The following is a 27183-nucleotide window of genomic DNA, read 5'->3' as shown; positions in this document are numbered from 1 at the left end:
CTGAGGACTATTTGTTCTTTTCCTAGGCTTCCCCACTTATAATAGGCCCATCACTGGCTCTGCTTTACCTCCCAGAGCAAAATCCAAACTCTTTAACATAATATATGAAAACCTCCATCATCTTGAATTCTGGTTTTATTAGATTGAACTATCTATATTTACCACCCACTCAGACTTCCATATTCCTGGTTTTAAATGTTGAGGAGATTCTTAATTTATATAAAATCATACACAAATATGTGATCATTTTAACTTTTTAGTGATTGTTGCCTAATAAAATATTTTTGATTTTTCCTACTAATGAGTGGGATTCTGCTAATAGTTTTCCTATGTTATACAAGCTTGTTTTTTAGAATAAACCCCACAAGGTCACAGCAAATAATTATTTCAATGTGACATATTCTGTTTTAAAACCTTATAGTTTTCATTAAAATATTCATAAAGAAAGTTGAATTATATAATTTTTTGACCTTTTTGACTTTTGGTACTAAAGCTAAATATATTTCATAATGTGGAAGGGATAGTAACATATTTCACTTTTCTATTTTTTCAAGCCCATGTAATGTAAGGAACATTTATCCCATGACAGGTTTTGGAGCAAAGTCTTTAGGAAATCAAGTTAAAATAATAGTTTTAGAGATAATTCAATTTCTTTTTCATGCATCAATTTGGTAATTTGATATTCTTTTTTTTAAAGATTTTATTTATTTATTTCAGAGAGAGAGAGAGAAAGAGAGAGAACAAGCAGGAGAGGGGCAGAGGGAGAGGAGAAGGAGACTCCTGTGAGGAGCCTGAGGTGGGGCTCAATCTCGGGACCCTGAGATCATGCTGAATTGAAGGCAGATGCTGAACTGACTGAGCCACACAGGTGCCCTGGTAATTTGATATTCTTTAAAGGATCTGTTCGAGTTATAAAATTGTCACATTTATTCAACTATTTTTTTTAATAAGAATAGCCTTTGCCTTTCTTAATGACTGGTTGGCACATCTATCTAACATGCTACAGTGTTTAACAACACAGAATCCCCAAACCAGACCTCTTCCATTTATTATGGTCAGTTAGTTAAGTATTAAACCTTGTTAAAGTATTAAATCTTAAAATGGGGATGATGATGATAATAGTACTTTTATTGCAAAGTTGCTATGAAGATTAAATGAGCTAGTATATTAAGAGCACTTAAAAATGCTTTGTGTGTAGAAATTGTTAGTGATTTCTTTATCCACTGATTGTTTAATAAGCACCTCAAACTTAAGAGGTGCAACACAGAATTCTGATCTACTACGATCCTCCAAATCTGCTCCTTCTTCTATAATCTCCTCCTAAGTAAAAAATACTACATTTTCACAAAGTTACTTGGTCCAAAAAACTACTAGCTATCATTGATTCCTCTCTTTCCATCATCTTTCACATCTAATTCTTCAGTACATCTTATCATCTGTCAATTTAAATATCTTCTAAATTGGAGAGCTTCTCACTACTTCTATTATTGCTGTCCAAGTCCACAGCACTATCTTCTCGACTACTGCCATGGACTCTTAGATGATCTCTCTGGCCCTACTCATATTCCACTTCATTCTGTCCTCTGCCCAGCAGCCAGTATCTCCTCTCTAAAAGACAAATCAGATCAAATTATCTCCCTGCTAAAAATTGCTTGGTTCTTCCAATAAAAATTAGAATAAAATCCAAATTCTTTACCCTGACCTTAAAGGCTGCATACACTGGCCCCCGTGTCATCCCAACCTCATTCCCTATCAAGTCCTGTACACTCCATGCACAGGATCTTCTTACCAGTGGTTGTCTTCAAAACATGCTAAACTATTTTTTATTGTGGATGTGTTAAAATGTGAGGGGAGAGGAAGTATTCTTTCATTCTATGATTAGGTCTCAATCTTTTGGTGAGCTTGTGCTCCTGGACTTTGAACATCACCTTTGCTTCTCATTTTCCCTTCTCCCGTTAGGCAGAGCAGGATAGCTGGAGGGAGCTGGAGTTGTGCGTATCCCTTTCCCAACAAGGAAGACTGGAGGAAGGTGGATTGTGTATTTTCCTTCTACCATGTAGAAGGCTATTGCTGACTAGAGTTGGGTATTTCTCTTCCCCTAGAGAGGTCAGGCTCAGATAAAACCCCAGCAGATTAGACTGTAGTAAAATAGTTTTTCCAGAGGATTGCCTTCTTAAGAAGAACACAGCCCTGTAGCATATTTCAAAATGGTTCCTTTCCCCCTTTTTCTGCTGGAAGCATGATGGGCTTTTTCTCTGATATTCACTGTGAGGACCTGGTGTTTCTCCTGGAGCCAAAAGTAACAAAAGTGTGGGAGTCCTCTGATGACTGGGTACTCCTGATTTTTTAACTCCCAGACTCATCCACCCTAAGCTTCCAACAATTTGTCAATTACAATTCAATTTTTCCTATCCTGGCACGTGTTCATGGGGAGGTTTCTGCTCTGGTATATTGAGAGTCTCTGTATCCTCCATCTGTCTCTTCAATTTTGGGAGCAGCAATTTGCCCTATGATCTCATTTCTTGGACAGATCTGTGTCATTGGTTTTTCAGTTTGTTCAGCTTTTGACTTGTTAAGATGAGTGGCAAATTCTGTGCCCCTTACATGCTGGACTGGAAATTGGAATCCCTCTTTGTTGGATGTGTGTAGAGGTAGCTTTTTCCAAATCTGAATTTCTTTTAAGTTCTTTGTACAACTTATAAAGTAAGAGAAAGCATTGTAGTAGAAAAATGTTATTAACCATTGAAAAAAACAAAAGCGTTAAAAGGATTGCACTGAACTGGTATTTAAGTCCAGCTGTAGAAATATTGGGCATACAGAGGATCTTCTAAAGGAGATTTAAATTCTGTAATCATATATTTGAGCAGGGGACTTGCAAAATATTACAATGATATTTACATAGCACTTAGCATGGTTTAAGTGAGAGATTTATTTATTTATTTATTTATTTATTTATTTTTATGTGACAGAGAGACAGCCAGCGAGAGAGGGAACACAAGCAGGGGAGTGGGAGAGGAAGAAGCAGGCTCCTAGCCAAGGAGCCCGATGTGGGGCTCGATCCCGGAACGCCGGGATCACGCCCTCAGCCGAAGGCAGACGCTTAACGACTACCCAGGCGCCCCTAAGTGAGAGATTTATTGAACATAAAATCAGGCTATTTGTAATCCCAGTAATATGGGTAAAGAAACCTGGACATAGGAAAATTGAGTAACCATCCAAGGTCACCCTTTGATCACCTGCTATATACTATAATAAATCTGAACATCTGAACATTAATAGTCTTGTTTCTTCCGTGAAAATCGATTCAGAAATATACCTTTCTTAATTGCTTCCCCACAGGATTTATCTCCTACTGATAGGTACAAGATGAATTAGGGCACTTGGAGGCAAAGTTTAAGTATCTCACACCTCAGGCATGTTTCTCACCTATTTCATAAACACAGACACCATTGGAAAACCCCCAACTACCAGATTCATCAACATATTCATTGGGGATGCAAAGAAAGGTGTGGAATACATGGCTAAATTCTATAATTAAGGGCAAATTACTTAATTATTTCACAAAATGTAATTTGAATGAATAAACATATATATTTATTTATATAAATAACCATGCCTAAAATATCACATTAAAACAGTTCCTAAATGAGGGCAAAGATCCAAAGTATTTTGAGAGCCTGGTAGGTCTCCTATAGAATTGTAAAGGAGAAACAGGGCCCATAAGTAATATTTCTCAACGATGGTTAGCAGCAACAACAAAGATAAATACACACACTTGAGCCTCCTTTGGCTGCTAAAGGTTTAATTTAATTCAGTCCTTTTACCATGAAAATAGAGTCAGTTCACAACACAGGGCAGAGAAGAGGTGCTGGAAAGAATCCTTTCCCCTTTTGCCAAAATAAAGTTACCACTGAGACAGGTATGATTCTCCTCAAAAGGCTTGTTTTACACATCATTAGACACTCTCTGATAGTTATTGGAGATATTGAGAGTGAAAATGATGTGGGAGAATACGCAAAGAACCTAGACAGTATAGGGGAAAGATAACTCAATAGCTCAAAATCTGTAGTGTAATATAAGAATATCCGACTTTAAAAGGACAGACATAACTTTATACTATTTTAAAGCACTCATCTCCTTTATTGTAACTGTGTTTGCATCAATGTCTGTCTCTCTCCAGGGGCCTTTCTAATGGCTTGGATAACGGCTTTTTTATCTTTGTTGTCTCAATTTCCAATCTAAGTTGTTTGCCCTCAAATTTGTAACCACAAAAATGTACTAAATGAGTAAATGAAGGAATACCTGCATCTGTAAGTCAAAGAAGTATTTTTTCTCCTTTGGTGAAAATTATTTAGCATTTCTGAAGTTTTTGGAATTTTTTACTCTTTTATCTAATATAGAGAAGAGTTGCCACCATTACTTAGAAACATCATAAGTAGTTGATAAAATAAAATACAACTGCTTAAAATTATTTTAGATGATTAGGATATGAGGAAGAAAGCATTGGTATAATAGAAAAGGGAACAAAATGTTGAAACTTGATACTGAAGTTGCTTTTTTTCCCAAGCACAGTTAACACAAATCCATGAATTTACCGTTGCTTTCTACTCTCAAGGAAATACAAATTAGTTAAGGATCATAAAACCAACATTCAGCTTCATGTTTGTGGGTTGAGTTGCTACATGGAATCAGAATGTATTTTCTGTGGCATAATATTTTTATAGTGAAGCAGCCAAAATACCACAAATGCATAGCACGAGCTGCAAGTATTCTGGCCCTTCCAGGCATTTCTGTGGCTTGGCGTTGATAAATGTAGGTGAGATATAGGTTGCAGTTAGGATCAAATTACGACAAATACGGAGTTTTCCAAAAATATAAGAGTTGCTAAAATAGCTTCCCTATTACCTTGGGAGAGGATGCCTGTCCATCAACAAGCTGAGACTTCAGAGCAAGTTCTCACAATTGGATCTTTTGAGCCCACTCAAAATAAAAGCAATTATAAAAGACCTTTCCCTCACATTTCCACAATAGCTTTGTGTGGAAAGCACTAATACACAGTGGGACTTGCTTTTCCCCCTTCCTTCTTATTTCTTAATTGGGTATTTTTGCCTGTTATTGAATTTAAAATAATTGGGTGATCCCTTAACTTCAGAAATGATCAAAAAGTACTAAGACAAGTGTGGATATTTATTCCATAGAACATTACTTTGTTGGCCCACCTAATAATCACGTTTATTGCTTATGTGATTTCCTAATGTATAGGTAATCATTTATAAGCATGGGTTTTTTTCCTTTGTAGTTTTTCCCATCAATTTCTCCCTAATTTGGTTACATCGGATAATGACATAATGTAGCTTGGAAAACACAGTGTGTGGCACATATGATATGCACAGTACCTTGTAGATATTAATAAGACATCTAAACATAAGATACTTCTTAAGATTAAAGAAAAATAGAGCCTCTGATTTTTTTATATACTCACATGATTTTGATTTGTTTTTCTGGTATAATAAATGTGAAGTATATTCAGTAATTCTCCAATGTTATTACCATAGCTGCACACTAGACTTTCAACTCTTCTTTGTGATTGATAGTATAACATGAAATTTGTGTTTTGAAATAATGTGGCTTTTCTGAAGTTTTTATGTTTTAATGTTCATCATGTCTTATATGGGTCAATTTCTCAGTATTTTGAGAATATACCTTGATAATAAGAATTTATGTGGGTTTTGACGTAGCAACTAAGACTCTTGTTTCATTTCAAACAATGAACCAAATATTATGGGGTCCATATATTTGGATCATAGAAAATTAAACTGTGCTATACTTAGTTCTACTTTATAAGAAAAACATTTAAAAACGGTGCTGAAAACGATACGAAAACTTTTAGATCATTCTTACAGAATGAAGCCCTCAACACATCATCAATCATTTTCTTTTGTTTCCCAGCTCTATGATGTCCCTTCATACCACTTGCAATGAACTCCCTGTGGATATTTTGACCTTAAGACAACTGCCACCATTCTTATAGCTACACAAAAAGACATTTATTACAGTCAGATCAATGCAAAACTGATGCAGTTAAACCATTTTCTAATTAGTTCCCTTTCCAATTAATCTCTGATGAATGCTTTCCACTAATTCAAAGGTTCCAATCAACTGATGTTTTGTTCTTTTGTTTTATTTTGACAAGGACAAACTGAATTTCTCATTAATACACTTGCAACCATCACAATTATTTATATTTGCACTGGTAAATATTTCAGCCCTGCAGAACATTTAGTAATAAAGGACCTCTCATGTTGGAAACAGTAGAAAGACAGTTACCACATAGTCTCATTTCAGCCTTTGTATTGAACATTTCCATTAGCAATGTAGAAGATGGTATAAGTTGCTTGTAATCAAATTGAAAATGTGAATCAAATGGGACAGGATAGATATTGGGCAATGAAACAGCTTTCTAACTTCCACACCACTTATGTGGCCCTATGAAGTCTGATGGATTCTAATGATTCATTGCCTTCTGATATTGGAACCAAGCACTTGGGTCCTGAAGTTAGGAAAGAGTCTGGGTAGCTCAGACATAGTTTTGACAATGCCAAAACAAGCTTGGAAAGGGAAACAGTTTAACCAAGGATTTGGCAGCATAAAAACCCAACAAATATGTTAATTGATGTTTGTTTTAATATTGAATATAGTCAAATCCTTTTTATGTAAAACCAACCCATTAAAGAAGACACCCTCTGAAGGAGAACAGTTGAGCAACAGAGGTCAAAATGTCAACTGAGCCATTCTTTGTTAGAAGTCACAGAAAGAGGCTGAAACATTTTGATGAGGGTTCAAAATGAGATGGAAGGGAGAAGTATATAAAAATTATGCTTCCCTTTAGATTGCATATGTCAGCATTAGTTACGATTTGTAGGGTAAGAAAATTTTCCTCACCAAATTTTGGTGCTCAAAAGCTGTAAAACATAAATGTATTAGCCAAACATCTGCAAAAGGCCTTTAAAAGACTAAAATATTAACACTTTATTTTCACAATGAGGATCCATATAGTTGTGAAATGTTATGCACTGAAATTTTGGTTTTGGGAATTCATCTGCATTGAAACGAAGCTTGTTTTTCTCTTAAGACTTTCTCTGGGTTATAATTACCAACATGTTGTGAGATATATAAATTCAGTTGATAAAACCATGGCAGGTATAGGTACCCTGCTAATTTGTAAACATATCCATTATATTGAAAACAAACAGACAAATACATTATGTTTGATACATGGCTGGCTATAGCTCATTCTATTGTTAAGTTCTACTAATCAATACCTCCTGATAAAACAAGGTGAAAGTTATATATCAGAAAACACATATCAAAGCTAACAGCACTTCCATTTAACTGGGAATGAGGTGGAATGTAATTATGATGATAATAATAATAACCACGTATGGAGAACCCACTCAATATCTGGCTCACAATACTGGCAATTTGGATATTCTCTTCTATTTAATTATTAAACAAATCTTAAGGCTAGTATTATCATTCCCATCTTATAAATAAGGAAACTTGTTAAGCAGCCTGTCCAAAAAAATCACACAATTAATATGAAGTCGAAACCAAGATCCAGATCTGACTGTACTAAAAGCCTATGGACTTTTCACTCAGCAATCCTGCCTAAAAAAATAATAATAAAGTGAAACACCAGGGCTAAAGAGAGAATATGATATCTCTGGTCAAGCCCATGTTGTGATTTCATGCTTTGAGGTCATATTCTCTCATTCCCATCCCACTCCAAACACAGCAGTTATAAAAAAGCATTTTCAGGGAAAACAATTAAATAATAAAACCAAATTAAAGAAAATTCAGACAGAGATCTCTGTGGACCTGAAGTGGAAGAGAAATCACCAAGGACTAGTGGGTATGTGTGTTTGTACGTGGGGGTGGGGGTAGGGTAGGTATGATGGTCATTTGTTTCTGCTCAAATCTATTCCCTGCCTTTCTTCTGTCTATATCGCAGGTATCCACATTTCCCAGGCTCTCTTGACAGCCGGCTTTGGCTAGGTTGGGCCAATGAGAAGCAATAACAAGAAATTGGAGAACAGGAAAAAAAGGAAAAGCTAGGTTATCTGGCCTCCTATCTCTGCCTCCCTGGCATCTGGCAGTGACTGTGTCTCTCTAGTGGTTCATGGTCTTGCCAGACCCATTCCTCCCATGGTCCCACCTACCCCCCACCCAGGGTGGTTCTGGTTTCTGTCCAGTGGCACTGGTGGCTAGTCTCTGATAACAGCAGCTACAATGATGTAAGACATGGTGCTGGAGCAGATGTCCTAGGATGGAGGACAGACTCAGAGGAGAAAACTGTAAGCAAGAAATGGATAAACAGAGAGAGACAGATAGACAGAGAGAGAGAAAAGAAGAGAGAAACAACCTTATCCGGATGAGAATCAAAACTAAAATTTCAAACTGATTAGAATTAAATAACCCTAAGAGAGGCTGCCTGAACTTTCAGGATGTTAATACACTATAGATAAAATGGGGAGCAAATAGAACAATCTCAAATAAGCTATTATAAATCTATAAAATTAAGATCATTAAAGAAATAAATAACAAATAAGATCAACTAAAAAGAGAAAATTATAGGAACAGATTGTGAAACTAGAACTGATGGTTATGAAAAATAATAATTGGTAGAAATAATAGATATATACCTCATTCCCCTCAAATCTTGAAATATCAGAATTATCAAATACATATTATAAACAAATATAATGACTACGTTTTATGCCACTCTAGTGGGGGAATCCAAACAAATTTAGCATACTATCATTTCTCTCCTTCTGATATTACCATACAGCAGGTCAATTCATTGGGAACTGAGAAGAACCAACTCATATTGGTGGGCTCTCTTACTTAACCAAACCAAATGTGGTGGGAGTACATTTTTCAGATTTTAAATGGCCATGGGTGACATGTCATGGCTTTTGTTTTGAAATATGTGCAAGTGGAAATCAACTCAGCTATATCTCAAGTTGCCAACCTTTGAGGATTTACTGTTTATTCATATACTGTAGAGGATGATAGATCGATCGATCGATTGATCGATCGATCTACTCATTTATTTATGCCTAAAGGCAGTCCTGGAACTGTCTGATGATACTAGTGTGGCCAGCTTCTGTTCCCAGAGGCTTAACTATCTTTTTACACAAGCGTCCTGGTTTGCATCCTCAATTTTCACAATAAATGTATCAGCTCTATCATTTACTTCACTTTTGTAAATAAATTGCATTTCTATGGATCAACAATACAGAATATCTGGATTGCAAGCCTGTGTCAGAGAATAAATATTCAACTATTTTTCATCCTATATTTATAAAAAACCGTATTGAGAGAAAACATATTTATGGAGGGAAACATCAAAGAGAAATAATTCTCTAGTCTAAGTGGTTTACTTAATTCACCCTGCACCATTTGAAAGCCGTAAACACCAGAGTACATTATCATAGCTCCCTACAGACCTACCTTTACTGAATTGTACATTGGTGTTGTACACTAGACCTGTACTGAGGACTGCTATAAGAAAAACAAAATGAAAACCTTTTTGATTAGGGTAGGCTAAACTGCTTTAACAAATAGATTCAAACATCTATAAGCGTCTCAAACACAGCAGAAGCTTATTTCCCATTCACACAGCAGTCCAAAAATGGGTGCTCCTGGCAGGTGCACAATTTTCATCCATGCCATGATTTGGGAATATTTTGTGGCTCTGTCATGCCCTAGTTAGTCATCATCATGTGCATCCAACTGGTAGAAGATGATGGAAAGTCTGGTTAAAAGCCTTAGCCAAAAATAGCACTCATAAACTTATGCTCACTTTCCGTTGGTGGGAATTAGATAAACAGTCATACGTCTTTTGCAAGGAGTGCTGGGATATGTGGTTCCTAGCTAGGCAGCATCTTCCTATTGATGATTATATATTTTGGAAAAGCAGGATAAAATTTGGTGGACAAAGGTACACTCTCTGCCACACTGTTATCTGTTCTAATCACAGCAATGTGTAGAGGACATTGATCATGACTAAAAAAATAAACGTGTTAAGTTTCTTTCAAACATACGCCAGAGTAAAATTTTCTTTCCTTAAGAAACTGGTATACCTTTCTTTTTGAATGATATAATCATGTAAATGATCATGATTTTGTTGGTTGGTTGTTCAATTATTATTTCCTTAATTTTCTGTTTGCTTTGATGTAAGGGAAACTTAAATCAAATTGTGGTTAAAATTTAATAACTGTGCAGGATCTTATGACTTGCATAAAAGAAAAATAAAATTCATGCATTTATTGTATAGGTATTATATGAACATGGTAAAGCACTCAAAAGGACAAAATGATGTCAACATTTGGGCACCTCTTCCCAGAGCCAACAACTTTTATAAGGTTCTTTAGGACCCTTCCAGAGCTATTTCCTGCATCTATAATCACATGCAGGTTTTTTTTTATCATTTTCCTAAAACATGTGTTTCCTCTATCTAAACACGCACATCTTACATGTTTCTTGTTAATTTTATTCCTAATTATTTTCTCTTTTGTTTTAAATGGGGTCATGGGGCCTTTTCTCTATTACATATTTTAATTGTTTATTATATGATAGGTGAATGCTACTAGTTTTCAGCTGAACCTCAGGTTTTACAAGTATACAGGGTTATAAAATCTTCTATAATAATTATAATTTTACTCTGATCTTAACACTTATATTCCTATTCTCTTATTTAAGTTAGCGAGTACTTCTAGAACAATCTTAAATAATAGCTACGATAGCATATTTTTCTTGTCCCAACGTAAGTGGGAATGTTTTGAGAGTTCCCCTTTTAGCGTTTCTCCATTGGTTTAAGATTTTTTCCTTTTTATTGTAGAATTTATTTACTTTATATTTAGTAATTTTTAATTCACTTTGAGGGCTATTTGCTATCAGGTTTGGTTATAAAAGTGATGCTAAGTTGATTAAACAATTCAGAAATTTAGTTTCTTTTTTTATGCTCTAGAGCACTCAAATAAATTAGAGTTTTCTGTTCCATACACGAAGAAATAATCTTGGCCTAATGCTTTCAGGTAGAGAGGGTAGTTAAACAATATAAATTCTTCCTTAGCTTTTATGACAATTGAACTACTTATTTTGGGGGTGGGGTTGCTTTGTAAACATATCTTTTCCTAGAAAATCTCCCATTTTATCAAGATTTACAAAGTTACTTGAATAAAGTTAAGTAACATCATGTTGTCCTTTTACACTTCTCCCAATCTATAGTTATTTCCCCCTTCTCGATTCTTAATTATATATTTGTGCTTTCTCTTTTTATTTTTCCTTGAAAAATTGCTTACCCAATTTTTAAATACCTTGTTCTTGGATTTATTCAGTAGTTCTATACTTTTTCTACTTTCTTGTTTATTAATTTTTGCTTTTCTCTTACTACTATACTCCTTCTACTTTTCTTAGAATTATTTTGTTGCTGGGGCACCTGAGTGGCTCAGTCGGTTAAGCCTCTGACTCCTGATTTCAGCTCAGGTCACGGTCTCAGGGTCATGAGATCAAGCCCCTTGTGGGGTTCCACGTTGAGCGTGGAGCCTGCTTAAGATTCTCTCTCTCCCTCTCACCATCCCCCTCCCCACATGCATGTTCTCTCTCCAAAAAAAAAAAAAAAAATTTTGTCCTTGTTTTTAATTTTTTAAAATTTGCCCATAGTTTTTTAGTTGACACTTTTTCATTGTTACAAAAGGAAAGGTGTTGAGGATATAGAAAGAAAGGCTGTGCATACAAGGGAACACAACACAGCATCACTTTAGATTTCAGAAAGCAGTGAGCACCTCTCTGATGGTTCTTTGGGGAAATCGGAAAAGGGGGAAACCAATAAAGAGAAAGACCAACTTAGAGACAAAAAGAGGCTAAGAAATGGAACATCTTCCTGGAACCACAGTAGAGAGGCTAAATGAGGTCTTCATTTCCTTTTCAGGGATCATAAAATCTCGCCCACTGCTTGCTCTGGAATCCCTGCTCTCGCTCCGCCTCCATCTGTGCCTCCTCTGTTGCCTGCTTCAGATGGTGGGCCTTCTTCTTTCTGGCATCTGCCACCTTCTCAGCTGCCTGCTTCTCAGCTTGCAGGAGCTGCTGGCTACCCTGGGACTGGCCATTTCTGTCGTTACATCTGATGCTGTTTCAGATGCTGTTTTTAATTTTTATTATTGATGTGTAATTGACATACATTGCTGTATTAGTTTTAGGTGTACAACATATTGATTTGACAATTCTATGCATGACGCAATGCTCACCATGATAAGTGTAGTTACCATCTGTCACCATACCAAGTTATTACAATATTATTGATAGTTGTTCCATTCTAACTCCCTAAGATACTCACTTCTTTTATTATTATTATTTCTTCTTTATTAGTATAAAGGCTGAGAATTTTCCAGAGTTTAGCTGTACTTCATACTTTCTGATATAAGTGCTTTCGTGTCATTTTCCAGGTATTTTTCATTTTGGTTTTGATTTTTCTCATTCAAAAAAGGTTTTGGTTGGGGCACCTGGGTGGTTCAGTCAGCTAATCATCTGCCTTCGGCTCAGGTCATGATCCTAGGGTCCTGCAATCGAGCCCTGCATTGGGCTCCCTGCTCAGCAGGGAGTCTGCTTCTCCCTCTCCAACTGCATCATCCCCTCCTCCCCACCTCACCCTGTAGTGGCTCATACTCTCTCTCACACACCCTCTCTCTCAAATAAATAAATAAAATCTTTTTTTAAAAAAAGGTGCTTTTTTTGTTTTTAATTTGTAAGTGGAAGCATTTGTCATTTTCCAACTTGGTTATTATTTCTGTTTGTGGTACGCTGTGATCAGAGAATGTTGTCTGTATTATTTCTCCTATTTTGCATGTATTGACATATTTTCAATGTCCTACATATAATTAAATCCTGTAAATGGTCACTGTACTTGTAATAAAGGCACATAGTTTGTTTCCAAGGTAATCCAGAGTTTGTCATGTTAGCATTATCTCATCCCTTGTTTTGTTTTATTTAGGGCTTCAGTACCCTTAAAAATCTTTCTCTAATAAATGCATCAAGGACTAAGAGGAATGAATAAAAATAAGGTATCAATGTTGTCTGTTTGTTTTCGTATGTGTTTGAGTTTGTTTTTGCTTTAAGAATGTCGATGCTATGTTTTTGGCAAAAAGATATTCACAGATGTCATATTTTCACTGCAGAGTGCACACTGTCATCATTAAGGACTCTTCTAAGTTTCATTTAGTGTTTGTGTGCCAATTTCAACCATGTCTGATATAATGATATATGTCCTTGTATTTTATTTTCATTTGTTTGGTATGTTCTTTTTTATCATTAAATTTTTGATCTTTCTGAGTCACATTGTGTTGCATAGATCTCTTGTTTTTGCTGGTTTTGCTTTGTAATCCAATTTGAGAATGCTTTTCTCTTAATTGACTCCAGTTCGTTTGCATTTGTTAATATGACTTTTATGTTTATTCTTAGCTGTGTCATCATACTTTACATTCTGTTTTCTGTTTTATAATATATTTTAAACTTCCCAATGTTTTATTAGTTGTATTTTCTTCGGCTCTGGTATGTTTTTGGGTACATTGTTAAACACTGCTTAAAATACATTGTGGTATAAGGTAGAGAAAAATAAATATTTACATAGGTAGATGTGTGCACACAGAATATATACATATTTATGTACATGTATCCATTTATAAATTTCTCTGTCAAATGAAAAATTTTACATTGCTCATATCACAAATGGCCAGAGGAACAATTCTACAATAGAAAGAACACTCAAATAAGACTCAAAAAACCTGGCTTCTTCTTCTGGGTCCTTCTTGTACTAGCCAGAATACTTTAGGGATATTATTAAGTTTCTCTATAATGTTAAGATAATATTTCTCTTATGGTGAAATTCTTTAAAAGGTAAAGTATTTTTAAATGTACTTTTAGAATTACCAGCTCTGTCTTTATTTTTTTAATATTTCTCAAATAATCACCCAAAACAACAAAATGAAAAGTCAAAACTTTAACCTTGACATTGCAAGTGAATGTGATTTGGAAATCTCCATAGACACGAGTTCAGAAACACAAACATTCTATAACCCCACTGTATTTTATAAGATTAGTGACCTTCTGCAATGATTTTGACATTTGCCCATTCAGAAGTCACCCTAATGGTGCATGTAATCCGCATAAATGCTTCTGGTGTGACTTTTAAGTACAAATGACAGAGGCACCTGATGATCACCATGATGAGAACACATTATTGAGTCTGTTATGCAATGGTGGCAGGTGGCTGTAGACCTGGAAAGAAATAGGGTGGGAGGTCCTCCATCATTTAGAATTAGTCATGAGGCTGCAGGAAGAGGCTACATGTATGACAACATGAAAATAAAATAGCAAATGTTCCTCACACAATAAAGAAATGAGAAGATGGGTCAGAGTGTGAAATGTAATGTGAGCTTAGCTGGTGTCTGGGCTAGTACGTCATCCCTCTGTCCTTTGTTGTGCCTCAAAATAGAAAACAAAGGCCACCGGCACCTCCTGTGCAACAATCTAAACCTACATTAATTTACAATCTCAGTTCCCTTGTCACCTAGGAACCTCATGGGCATAAATCATCTCTGTAATGTTACTGTAAATAACAGCCCACTGGGCTGTTGTAGATTCATTAACTTCTCACTGTTTCTAACACTCCATTTCATGACACAGGGGATCTCCACAGGCATAAAGAAAAAGGTTATAAGTCTCTTTAAGCACACCTCACTGTACATTAAATGTAAAGCTGCACTCTTCTTTTAGATATTATAGTTTTTAGAGGTATATTAAACTAATTGTCTATAATAATTGGAAAAGTTATTATATCTCTAAATTAATATGTGTACAAGAAAAACATATACCTTGGAAAACACAAGATACTTCTATTGAATTAAAAATTTAAATTCTACTCAAGGGTAGAAAGAAAGTAGCAATTATTTAGTGCCTTCTAAGTGCACTTCAATGTGCTCTCTTTTTGTATCCTTACAGCAAGCTTGCACAGAATGCGTTAATGTTCTTATCTTAGAAGTGAGAAAACTGAGGAACAGAAAGGTAAGTATGTTTCCTATAGCCATTTAGCTCAGGAACTGCAAATACAGGAATCAAGCCATGGTGTGTCTGACTCCAAAGCCCTCCCTTTTCTTTTCTCCAGTGTATCACGCTATTTTCTCTAGGGCATATTACATAAGAGGTACCAAATTATGCAATGTAGTGTACTTAAAACAGATAATGCAGGGTCTATTACACTAATTATCTTTAAAATTAACAGATTCGAGTTCACAAGTATATGCAAGACAAAATATGAGGAGAGGTTTAAGACAGTAGTAAGGGACTGAAATAAAATCAATATCAAATCTGACTTACAAAATTCAGAAAAGAGCTCATCACAAAGATGACATTTCAAATAGTTTTTAAAGGATTGCAAAAAATTATAAAGAAAAACTGCATCATTAAGCATATCTTATAAACTGTATGAAGTTGAGTGTGCTCTTTACTTTCTTTTGTAGATACGTGGCCATTTTACCCGGTGTGTTTCTGAAAGCAGTCTTTGGCAGATAAGAAATTATTGCAGGTAAGATTCATTACATCTACACTGAAAAGATGTCTGGGAAAAATTTGGAGGCTTTTTTTAAAATGAGTTTATCATATTTGTTTATTAGCCAAATTTAAAGTAACAAATCTGTTCTCATTTATAAAAGAACACACCAAGAAAGGATTCAACAAACCACCGATCATGAACAAGAATTTAGCAGAAAGGTATGTCAATTAGAGGTCTAAGGTATATATTACAAAGTGTATATATTTAACAACTGGAAAGCATGTTGACATGTGTTCTTGGGAAATTGCACCAGCCGTCTAAAATTCAACTGTGTTGAGGTTTGGGGTTAGGATTGGACTCAAAAGACCCCCGAAACGGGTAATCTTTAGGAGAGTGGGCCAAATTCTTACACACAACTGCCACTGACATCAGAGAAAGGAATCAGACTTCAGCGGAAGGTGACCTTGAATGATTTGGAGCAGCACTTGTCCCCAAATCCACTATTAAATTCATTTGAAGTGAACTTAACCCACAGAAGAAAGCAAAGTCATGTTTCACCACCATGAATAAATAATATTCTGCATCTGTAGGAATCTGTCCAGAACAACATGAGTTAGTGGAAGTACTGCCATCTGCTTGGATTACTGCTCATGACAGGAATCACAGTACTCTCCAAAGAAGTCTAGAGCATGGTGAGATACTTCTTGTTACGGAATGATATCTTCTATTTAACTTTTTTTAAAAAAAATCATAATTTCCTAACTGTTTTAGGTTTAAATTTTTTTTTAAAGATTTTATTTATTTATTCGACAGAGATAGAGACAGCCAGCGAGAGAGGGAACACAAGCAGGGGGAGTGGGAGAGGAAGAAGCAGGCTCATAGCAGAAGAGCCTGATGTGGGGCTCGATCCCAGATCGCCGGGATCACGCCCTGAGCCGAAGGCAGACGCTTAACCACTGTGCCACCCAGGCGCCCCCTGTTTTAGGTTTAGACTAAACTATATTTTAACTTTTTCCAGGGTAGCTTTCTTTTTTGTTTAGTTTTGTCATTTATGTTCCTCATGTGTTACTTGCTTTTATAAATATATTTTCATTGATGTAGCAATGGCATTACCTCTTTCTTAACTGCAAAAGAAGATATACAGACTTTCAATGGGATAAGATAACACGTACTTATTGCTTGTTTCTTTGTCTATTTCTGCCACCTTCATATATCTGGAAGCTGAACACAGTGGCAGCTGAGCGCAACATTTAATGTTTTAAAGCACACTGGGCAGGTGAAGTGCATTTCTGTAGGAATCGGGAAGCTCCATAAATATATCTATGAACAGTAGATGCGCAACGGAAGTTCCTGACCAAATTCACATCTACAAGCATCCTGTTCCTTTGGGGACCTCAACTCTTGCTCTTCTCTCCTTACTCTAAATGATCCAGACAAACAGAACTGCCTTCAGTTCCTATCAGTCATTTCCATTCTCACCTTTAATCCTTTTTATGTGCCTTTACTCAGACACCACTTATTTCAAATGGCTAACTCTACTACTAACCATTCAGATTTCAGTCTAACCATCATCCTCCTCTTCCCTACTCCTTTTCCCCATGCCTCCCAAGAGGCTCAGTTAAAAGCCCTTTGCACTACTGTACCTTACATACTATCCTTCTTCAGCACTTAAAATTGCCCGCTTACTTCTCTGAATCTTACCTCTCAATGTAAGCTCACTGAGAGAGGCACATTTTGTTGGTCTTGTTCACAATTATACATCTCACAGTGTCTGGCACATATCAGGTAATCAATATTTACTAAATGAATAAATGAGTAAGTGAATGAATGAATGACTTTCATGCAGTACCTATATGAGGTATGGCAAGGTATATTTGCTAACTTCATATATAATGATTGATATTCCTTAAATCTGTTATCATTGTGGTAAGCAGACAAATAATATACAACAATATCACAACTTTTGAACAAGCCAGATAATTGGTAAGCAATTTGGGCCTCGGTGGAATTACCTAAACAGGTGGGATTCTTAACATTAGCCTTCCTGATATTTCTAAATTTATCCAATTATTCTAAAGTGCATCTGGTCTAGTCTTTCTTAAGTTATTAAACATTCCAGAGTAGTTCAACAGGAGATTAAGTCCATTGAACATGTGTACTGACTGCTTACCCTGGCCTACAATGCTGGATAGAAAAGTGACGGCTTCAGGACCACACACCTGAGATAGTATTCTTTTTCAATACTCACCTGTAACTATGCCTAGCCAGAATGTTTGTGACTGCTTCTCGTTGATAGAGTTATGTCAGGCATCTAGCCATATAGATCACTTTTAAAAGCTTCAGTGCACTCCTGGCTAAATACTGATGGATTGGATGAGACATCTTTAACCTTTACCATTCTTTCTACTTTCTGACATCTGTGAATGACACATTCAAAAATTTAATGCAATTTTAACTCTCAGATAGACTGGAATGTAGAATATTTTGGGATCTTGGGGCTAAGGAAGGGGAAGAAAAAGATGTTGGAATTAAAAAAAATAAAAAAGGACTGTGAATGGAAAGGGACCAGGGCGGCAGGGGAGTAAGGTTGTCACATATAATGAAGATTTAGTGCTTCAGCAATAAATATAATTCAGCTAGAAGAGCATGCTGCCAAAACACTGTGCAAGAAATACCCCCAAGGTATCCAAAGGGTCTCTTTAAATCCTGTTCACCTCACATTGCATATTTGAACACAGACAGTTGGAGTTCAGAGAGCACACATCTGGGTCACTGTGCAAATCCCCACTCTCCTTTAAAAAAAAAAAAAAAAACATGCACTCCACCTACTTTAGACTTACTCTACTGCTGAGTCTGCCAAGGAAAACTATTCCATTTTGGAATACAAAAGCCAAAACACAAAGTGGAACCAACCCACATGGAGTCATGCTCTGCTACTTTATGTATCCAAAGAAAGAAAAATATTCAAGGCACAAATTCTGAGATTACTACTCCCACAGACCACTGTACCTATGATTTTTTTTTTAAATTATCGTTGTCTTCTCCAATGAGGACCAGAAATCTTCAAGAAATCATGAGCTTTGATAAGAATATTCAGCACCATCTACTTCTCTTGCACTTAATGTAGAATTAAGCTCTCTATCGTAGTTTGGCATATATGCTATTTGTACATTATTCTTAGGTTCATCCTGATGATGTAAGGAGAAGGGCTTTGTAAATTTTAAAATGCTACCTCTGTAAAAGGGAAAGGCTATATGATTATAAGTTGCTTTCTTTTCATGTTTACTTTATACCTTGGTACCTTAATACAAGAAAGCAAATATGCATGATTGTCTCATTTTAAGATTCTCAAGCCCAATTCTGTATATGTAAATTGCTGTATGGAAATAGATCTTCTGATCTTGAACTAAAATATATCCTATGCATTTCTCAAAATTATTCAGTTAAAGAAAAAATGGTATATAAGCAGGTGCTTGCTAAGGGAATTTCACAATTATTATAGTAACAGAGAGAACTAAGCTAAAGCAAATCAACTGTTGTTCCAAATGGGGTGATCTAGGGTATAAATTAGTTTTTGCAGGTTTTTTAAATTTAAATTGAAGTTAGTTAACATATAGTTTAGTATTGATTTTGGAGTAGAATTTAGTGATTGATCACTTACATATAACATTCGGTGCTCATCAAAACAAGTGCCCTCCTTAATGTCTATCACCCATTTAGCCCATCCCTCCACCCGCCTCCCCTCCAGCAACCCTCAGTTTGTTCCCTATAGTTAATAGTCTCTTATGCTTTGTCTTCCACTCTGTTTCTATCTTATTTTATTTTTCCTTCCCTACCCCTATGTTCATCTGTTTCTTTTGTTTCTTAAATTCCACATATGAGTGAAATCATATGGTATTTGTCTTTCTCTAACTGACTTATTTCACTCTAGTTCTACCTATGTAGATAAATGACAAGATTCTATTCTTTTGACAGTTGGATTCATATGCAAGTTCTAACAGTTTTTCATAGAGCCTTTGGAGTTTTTATTGTATAGTATCATGTCATCTCCAAATAGTGACAGCTTTACTTCTTCCTTCCCAATCCAGATGCCTTTTTTTTCTTTTTCTTGCCTAACTGCTCTGGCAAGGACTTCCAATACTATGTTGAATGAAAGTGGCCAGAGTGGCATCCTTGTCTTATTCCTGATCTTAGAGGAAATATTTTCAGCTTGTCATTATTAAATATGATGTTAGCTGTGGGTTTGTTATATATGGCACCTATTATGTTGAGGTATGCTCCTTTTATACCCACTTTGTGGAGAGTTTTCATCAAAAATGGATGTTGAATTTTGTCAAGTGCTTTTTCTGCATCTATTGAGGAGATAATATGATTTGTATACTTCACTGCATTAATGTGGTGTATCATGTTAATTATTTTGCAGATGTTGAATCATCCTTGCATCCCTGGAATAAATCCCACTTGATCATGGTATATGATCTTTTTAATGTATTGTTGAATTTGGTTTGCTCATATTTTGTTGAGAATTTTTGCATCTATATCCATCAGGTATATTGGCCTGTAACTTTTTTGTGTGTGTGGTGTCTTTGTCTGGTTCTGGTATCAGTCGTAAAAAATTGTCTGGAAGCTTTCCCCTCTTCTCAATATTTTGGAAGAGTTTGAGAAGGATAGCTATTAAAGCTTCTTTAAATGTTTGGTAGAACTCATCAGGGAAGCCATCTGGTCCTCGACATTTGTTTGTTCTGAGGTTTTTGATTACTGATTCAATCTCCTTACTAGTAATTGGTCTATTCAGATTTTATAGTCTTTGAAGATTGTAAATCTCCAGAAATTTATCCATTTCTTCTAGGTTGTCCAATTTATTGGCATATAATTGTTAATAGTAATCTCTTATGATCCTGTGTATTTCTTTGGCATTATTTTTAACCACTCTTCTTTCATTTCTGATTCTATTTATTTGATCTCTCTTTTTCTCTTGGTCAGTCTAGTTAAAGGTTGGTCAATTTTGTTTATCTTTTTGAAGAACCAGCTCTTAGTTTTATTGATCTCCTCTATTATCTTTTTAGTTTCTATTTCATTTATTTCTGCTCCAATATCTATTTTCTTTTTTCTACTAACTTTGGACTTTGTTTTTCTTGTTTTAGTTTCAACAGGTGTAAATTTAAATTGTTTGAGAAATGTTTTGTTCTTGAGGTAAGCCTAAATTGTTATGAATTTCCTTTTTAGAACCACTTTTGCTGCATCCCGTAGATTTTGGTATGTCATATTTCTGTTTTTATTTGTCCGTAGGTATTTTTTTAAATTTCTCCACTGATTTTTTTCTATGACTCAGTAGTTTTTCAGTAACATGTTGCTTAATCTCCATGTATTTGTAGTTTTTCCAGTGTTCTTGTTATTGATTTCTAGTTTCATATCATTGTGGTCAGAAAAGATGCTTGATATGATTTCAATTTTCTTTAATTTATTGAGACTTGTTTTGTGTGATCTATCCTGGAGAATGTTCCATGTGCACTTGAGAAAAGAGTGTATTCTGCTGTTTTTGAATAAAACGTTCTGTATATACCTATTAAGTCCATATGGGCTAATGTGTCATTTAACGCCAATGTTTCTTCATTGATTTTCTGTCTGGATCACCTATTGATGTAAGTGGGGTGTTAAAATTCCCTACTATTATTATATTACTGTCAATTTCTCCCTTTAGATATCATAATATTTGCTTTTATATTTTGGTCCCCCTACGTTGGGTGCATATATATTTATAAATGTTATGTTTTTTTTGAATTGACTCTTCTATCATTATGTAGTGCCCCTCTTTGTCTTTTATTACAATCTTTGTTTTAAAGTCTGTTTTGTCTGACATAAGTACAGCTCTGTCAGCTTTCTCTTTGTTGCAATTTGCATGAAATATCTTTTTCCATTCCTTCACTTTCAGTCTGTTTGTGCCCTTACTTCTGAAATGAGTATCTTGTAAGCAGCATATGGATATGTCTTTTTTTTTTAAATCCATTCAGCCATTCTATGTCTTTTGATTGGATTATTTGGTCCATTTACATTTAAAGTAATTATTGATAGATATGTACTTATGCCATTTCGTTAATTGTTTTTTGGCTGTTTTGGTAGATCTCTGTTCCTTTTTTCTCTTTCTCTCTTTCGGTTTGATGATTTCCTTTATTGTTATGTTTAGATTCTCTTCTCATTTCCTTTTGTGTATTTACTATAAGTGTTTGCTTTATGGTTACCGTGAGGGTCACATATACCATCCTTCATAAATAACAGTCTATTTTAAGTTGGTAGCAACTTAACTTTGAACACGTTCCAAAACGCTACACATTTACTTCCTCACCCCCATTTTATACTTCTGATATCGCTTTTCACATCTTTTTATTTTATGTATCCTTTAATTATTGTAGTTTTAGTTAATTTTACTACCTTTTTCTTTTAAACTTCTTAGTAGCTTTATAAGTAATTGATACACTACCTTTACTATATATTTACATTTTCCAATGAGACTTTTTAACTTTTGTATGTTTTCTTGTTATTAATTAGTGCCATTTCTTTTCAGCTTAAAAAAGTCCCTTTAAATGTCTTGTAAGATCACTTTAGTAGTGAGGAGCTCCTTTAGCTTTTGTTTAACTGGAAAATTTGGTATTTCTCCTTCAAATTTGAATGATAATCTTGCTATCGTAGAGTATTCTTGCTTGGATTTTTTTTTTTTTTTTTCCCTTTCAGTACTTCAGATAAATCATGCCCCTCCCTTCTGGTTTGTAGTTTCTGCTGAGAAACCTGATACCCATATATGTTTTCCTTTATATATAACAATTTGTTTTTCTCTTGCTACTTTTAAGATTCTCTCTTTATCCTTTTTGACAATTTAAATATATTGTGTCTTGGTGTGACTCTCTTTGGCTTCACTTTATTTGGAATTTTCTGGGCTTCCTCAGTGTGAATATCTTCCCTACGTTAGGAAAGTTTTCAGCTGTTATTTCATCAAATAAGTATTCTGCCCCTTTCTCTCTCTCTCTCTTCTCCTCTAGGACACCTAAAATGCAAATAATATTCCACTTGATGTTGTTGTAGAGGTCCCTTAAGTGATCTTCATTTTAATCTTTTTTTCTTTGTTGCTTTGTCTAGATGTTATTGCTTTATATTCCAGCTTGTTCATCCATACTTCTACTTTATTCAGTCCATTGTTGAACCCCTCCACTGTACTTTCAGTTCAGTTATTGTATTCTTTATCTCTCTTTGTCACTTTTGTATGTTTGTTACTTCTGTTTGTCACTTTTTTATGTTTCCAAATCTTTGCTGAAATCCTCACTGTGTTCATCCATTCTTCTCCTGAGTTTAGTGAGGATCTTTATGACCATTGCTTTGAATTCTTTATCAGGTAGTTTACTTATCTCCATATTATTAAGTCTTTTTCTGAGGCTTTGTAATGTTCTTTCATTTGGTACATATTTCCCTGTTTTCTCATTTTGCTAGATTCTGTGTTTGTTTCTATGTATTAGGTGAAACAGCTACCTCTCCTAGTCTTGAAGGAGTGGCCTTGTGTAGGTAAAAATCCTCATTCTACATTGTCCTAGCTTTTGGTCACCTCTCAAACCTTTGTGATTGTCTAAACTGCCTCATTTATTCTTGACATCCCCCATTGTTGGGAAATGTCAAGACGTGTTGGTGATCCAAAGGGAGCATTCTTATTTAGCACCTAGTTCAGAATGACTGGAAGTCAGATCCTCAGGCAGCAGTGTTTGAAGTATGTAAATATATTTAGTCTTGTGGTCCACAATCATAATCCCTGCTGGCCTCTAGACCAAAGATCTGAAGGAATCCCCTGGAGAATTGTTGCAAAAAAAAAAAAAATGGAGCTCTTTTCTAGGAGTCTCATCAAGCTGTACTGAGGCCAAGGAAATGTACAAGGATGCTATCTCCCTGCTTGTTTTCTGGAAGCACCTCCCTAGCTTTTAAATATGTGGGAAACCTGAAGCCTGTTCCTCAGGGCAAAGCTCCAGGCTAAGTAAATAGGTCTTTTTCATAGGAAAACTTGGGTTGTGTTTTAGTCTGATATTTTTGCAGTGCCCTGGGAGTGGTAGCCTGCCAAGAGCTGTCTTTCTAATTTTTTCAGTCCTGTGGAGCTCTAGAATGCCAGCCCTCTTGACCACCAGAGCCAAGCAAAGAGGTATCCCCATCTTTTTCTCTTTTAATTATAATTTTGTATTATGTTATGTTAGTCAACATACAGTACATCCCAAGTTTTTCATGTAAAGTTCCATGATTCATTACTTGCGTATAACACCCAGGGCACCATGCAATACGTGCCCTCCTTAATACCCATCACTGGCCTATCCCAACCCCCCCCCCTTCTAAAGCCCACAGTTTGTTTCCCAGAGTCCATAGTCTCTCATGGTTCATTCCCCCTTCTGTTCTTCCTTCTTCCCTCCCTTCTTCCCTTTCTTCTCTTACCGATCTTCCTACTTCTTATGTTCCATAAATGAGTGAAACCATATGATAACTGTCTTTCTCTGCTTGACTTATTTTGCTTAGCTTTATCTCCTCCAGTCCCATCCATGTTGCTGCAAATGTAAAATCATTCTTTTTGATGGCTGAGTAATATTCCATTGTATATATGGACCACATCTTCTTAATCCAGTCTAAATTGTGGAAGCAGCCGAGATGCCCTTCAACAGAGGTATCACCTGTCTTAATCGTGTACTCCCACTGGCTTTAGCAAGGCAGCTGGGACATGTTCACCAGTTTCAAAAGGGCATCAGGAAAATGTCTTTTCTGCGCATGCCCATGGGCTTTAGCAATTCAGTGGGAGAATGCCTTATGTGTGCATGTGTGCCAGCTTTAGCCTGGAAATAGAAGAATGACATGACTGCTTGCACTTGTCAGCCCCAGCCAGGGGCCCAAGGAGTTTTCAACCACCCATTCTCACAGACTTAGCTAGGGATTAGAAGAACCTCATGACCATTTGCAGTTGTCCATCCAAGCCAGGGAGCAGAGAAGTACTGAAACCACCCATGCTCTCTGTTCTCAGCAAGTGCCACCACCACTCACCTTTGCCCATCCCAGCAAGGCAGTGAAAGGCACTGTGTCCAAGCTTGCACACCTGTGTTAGCAAACTGTGTGGAGAATGCAACAATGGCATCCCCCCTTGACTCTATCTCCAGGGAACATCTCCAAAGTCCATCTTCCCTTTAGTCAATGCCCCCAGATCAGCAAATGAATCGCCTTCACATATAATACAGGCACTTTTCAAAGTGCTGTTTTTTTCTGGGTCTTGGGGTGAGTAAGACCATACATGAATCTTCCAAGAGGAGAATCCCAGTTTCCTATAGCACTTTGGGACCCCTGGACATCAGCTCCATTGACCTTCCAATGACATTCTGGCAGCTCATCTTTTTGGGGCAGATCCCTGGGGCCAGGGTGCCTGATCTGTTGTACTAACCTTTCACTCCACCAGGAGAGGTATCTTTGGTGAAATCCCTCTCTACTGTGTATTGCTACATGGGGATTGGGATTTTTTTGTGAGACCACATCTCTGCTTCTCCTCCCATCACAATGTGGCCCTTTTAGCCTTTGTTGTGTAGGGCAGTTCATCTAGTTTTCAGATCTTTTTCAGAGGGAAATGATCTACCTATAGCTATGGATTTGGTGTCTGTGAGAGAAGGTGAGTTCAGGATCTCCTCCACCAACAAATTGGTCCCCCCTGTTGGGCACTTTCAATATCTCCAGTTAAAATATGGAAGAACTAAGTTAGAGTCAAAATTTTAGCCTTGGCCTATGCAGGGTCCAGAGGCTTCCTCTGTAATCACCTATGCATGTTTTGGGCATGTTGGCTTATATTAATAGGCAGAGGCAATTCATAACAAAAATTTGACAACTATATATTAGATTCAATTTTGAACCTATTTCTAACATTATTCTGTAGTATAACTTGATAGCTTGCTACATATCGAAGTTAGCCTATAATCACTTTACCATTTGACCTCAAAATAAAAGAAATCATGTTCATATAAAATATTGGAAAAGCTTTAGAAAATAAGGATTTCAGTTATACACAGAGTTTGCAGGTATTTTTTAATTCTAAGTTAGATAAAGCAAAACCAGATTGACCTCTAGTAAGATAACAAAATAAGGCTCTAGGTTTCAAATGATTTTATAATGGTTGGAGAACACTTTCTAATTTTATCAACTATGAATTTCTAAAAGGAATCCAAATTTTTAAAAAAATCAGGAACCATATTCAAAATCTTGCTTAGTCTAATCAAAATAAAATTCACTATGGAAAACATTGTGTTTCTACTCTTCTAACAAACAGTACTGTGGTTAATTAACAACTATCATATCTACAGTAGGTAAAATACAAAAATAATCAACATACAATTTCTCATTCTTGAAAGAGAATTCAAGTCCCATATATATTCCAGTCTCACATATTCTTTAACCTTCTTGTGCCCTAAAGAGTTTTCAATTAACTCCAAAATAACTAAAAATTTTCCTTAGCTATAACAGAGGTCTATGAGCCAAAAGTTCCTCAAAATCACACAAATTCCTTAATTGTACCAATAAAAATTCATATTCAGTAGTTTTGGATGGCACTGGAATATTCATATTTTTTAAAACTCCCCAGCTTTTATCCTATGTAACAATCTAGTATCAGTGAGGGGAGCTGCATCTGTAAACTCCTGAAGTAGAACATTTCATTACCTGACCATGCTGATGAACTAGGTGTTATATTTATAGTGCAAATAAATCTAACATCAACAATTTACGGATAGAATTTTATGGTGGATTAGTTTATGGTGGATTAGTTTATGTGTGATAATGCAAATCTTATTTTAACATGATAAATATTGGGATTATTGTTTTATTCTGGATCTTCCATCTGGTATTAGCCAAATTCACCACAAACACCACACTGACTCAACTACAAAGTAATTATCTTTATGCTGTAAAAAACATTTTCTGCCTTACTTTTAGTTATTTTACTAGTAATCAATATAACAATACAGGCATTGATAAAAACATAAATGAATCAAGGTAATATATAAATAGATAAAATTGGACAGGCTTCATATAACTAAACAGAGAAGTTTGGGCTTAAATGGAACTACCAAAGGTTAAGTTCAGTTTTAGAGAGGAAATGGGCATGATTGAACTTGTGTTTTAGAAGAGCATTCAAGAGGCAATTGTGGAGGGTGGACTTGAGGGGAAAGAGATTAGCAGCAAAAGAAACAATAAGTAATAGGTGACGGGAATCAAAAGTCATAGCAGAGGGGATAGAGAGGCAAAGAAATAATAATAACTAGCATTAAATAATGCTTACTGTGGGGGCACCTGGATGTCTCAGTTGGTTAAGCATCCAACTCTTGATCTCAGCTCAGGTCTTGATCTCAGGGTCATGAGTTCAGGCCCTGTGTTGGGGTCCACACTGGGCATGGAGCCAAATAAATAAATAAATAAATAAATAAATAAATAAATAAAATTAATAATGCTTACTGTGTAGTAGACAAAGTTTTAAGCACTTTATACATATTAACTCATTTAATCTTCACTATAACCCTATGAAATAG

The 27183-nt window shown here is 35.7% G+C and overlaps 1 long non-coding RNA gene across 4 annotated transcripts in view; it reads right to left on the bottom strand.

Annotated features, from left to right (window-relative positions):
• The window catches only part of LOC123001350 (uncharacterized), a 92491-nt gene that overhangs the window by 61378 nt on the left and 3930 nt on the right, over positions 1-27183 (bottom strand). For all 4 annotated transcript variants that reach the window (XR_008958961.1, XR_006410147.3, XR_008958962.1 and 1 more), the window contains exon 2: positions 26937-27041. This is a non-coding gene — a long non-coding RNA (uncharacterized LOC123001350). The remainder of the gene's footprint in view (positions 1-26936; positions 27042-27183) is intronic.

This window comes from Ursus arctos, unplaced genomic scaffold (assembly GCF_023065955.2).
Source record: "Ursus arctos isolate Adak ecotype North America unplaced genomic scaffold, UrsArc2.0 scaffold_13, whole genome shotgun sequence".
Taxonomy (NCBI): domain Eukaryota; kingdom Metazoa; phylum Chordata; class Mammalia; order Carnivora; family Ursidae; genus Ursus; species Ursus arctos.
This window is presented reverse-complemented; position numbering and strand designations above follow the sequence as displayed.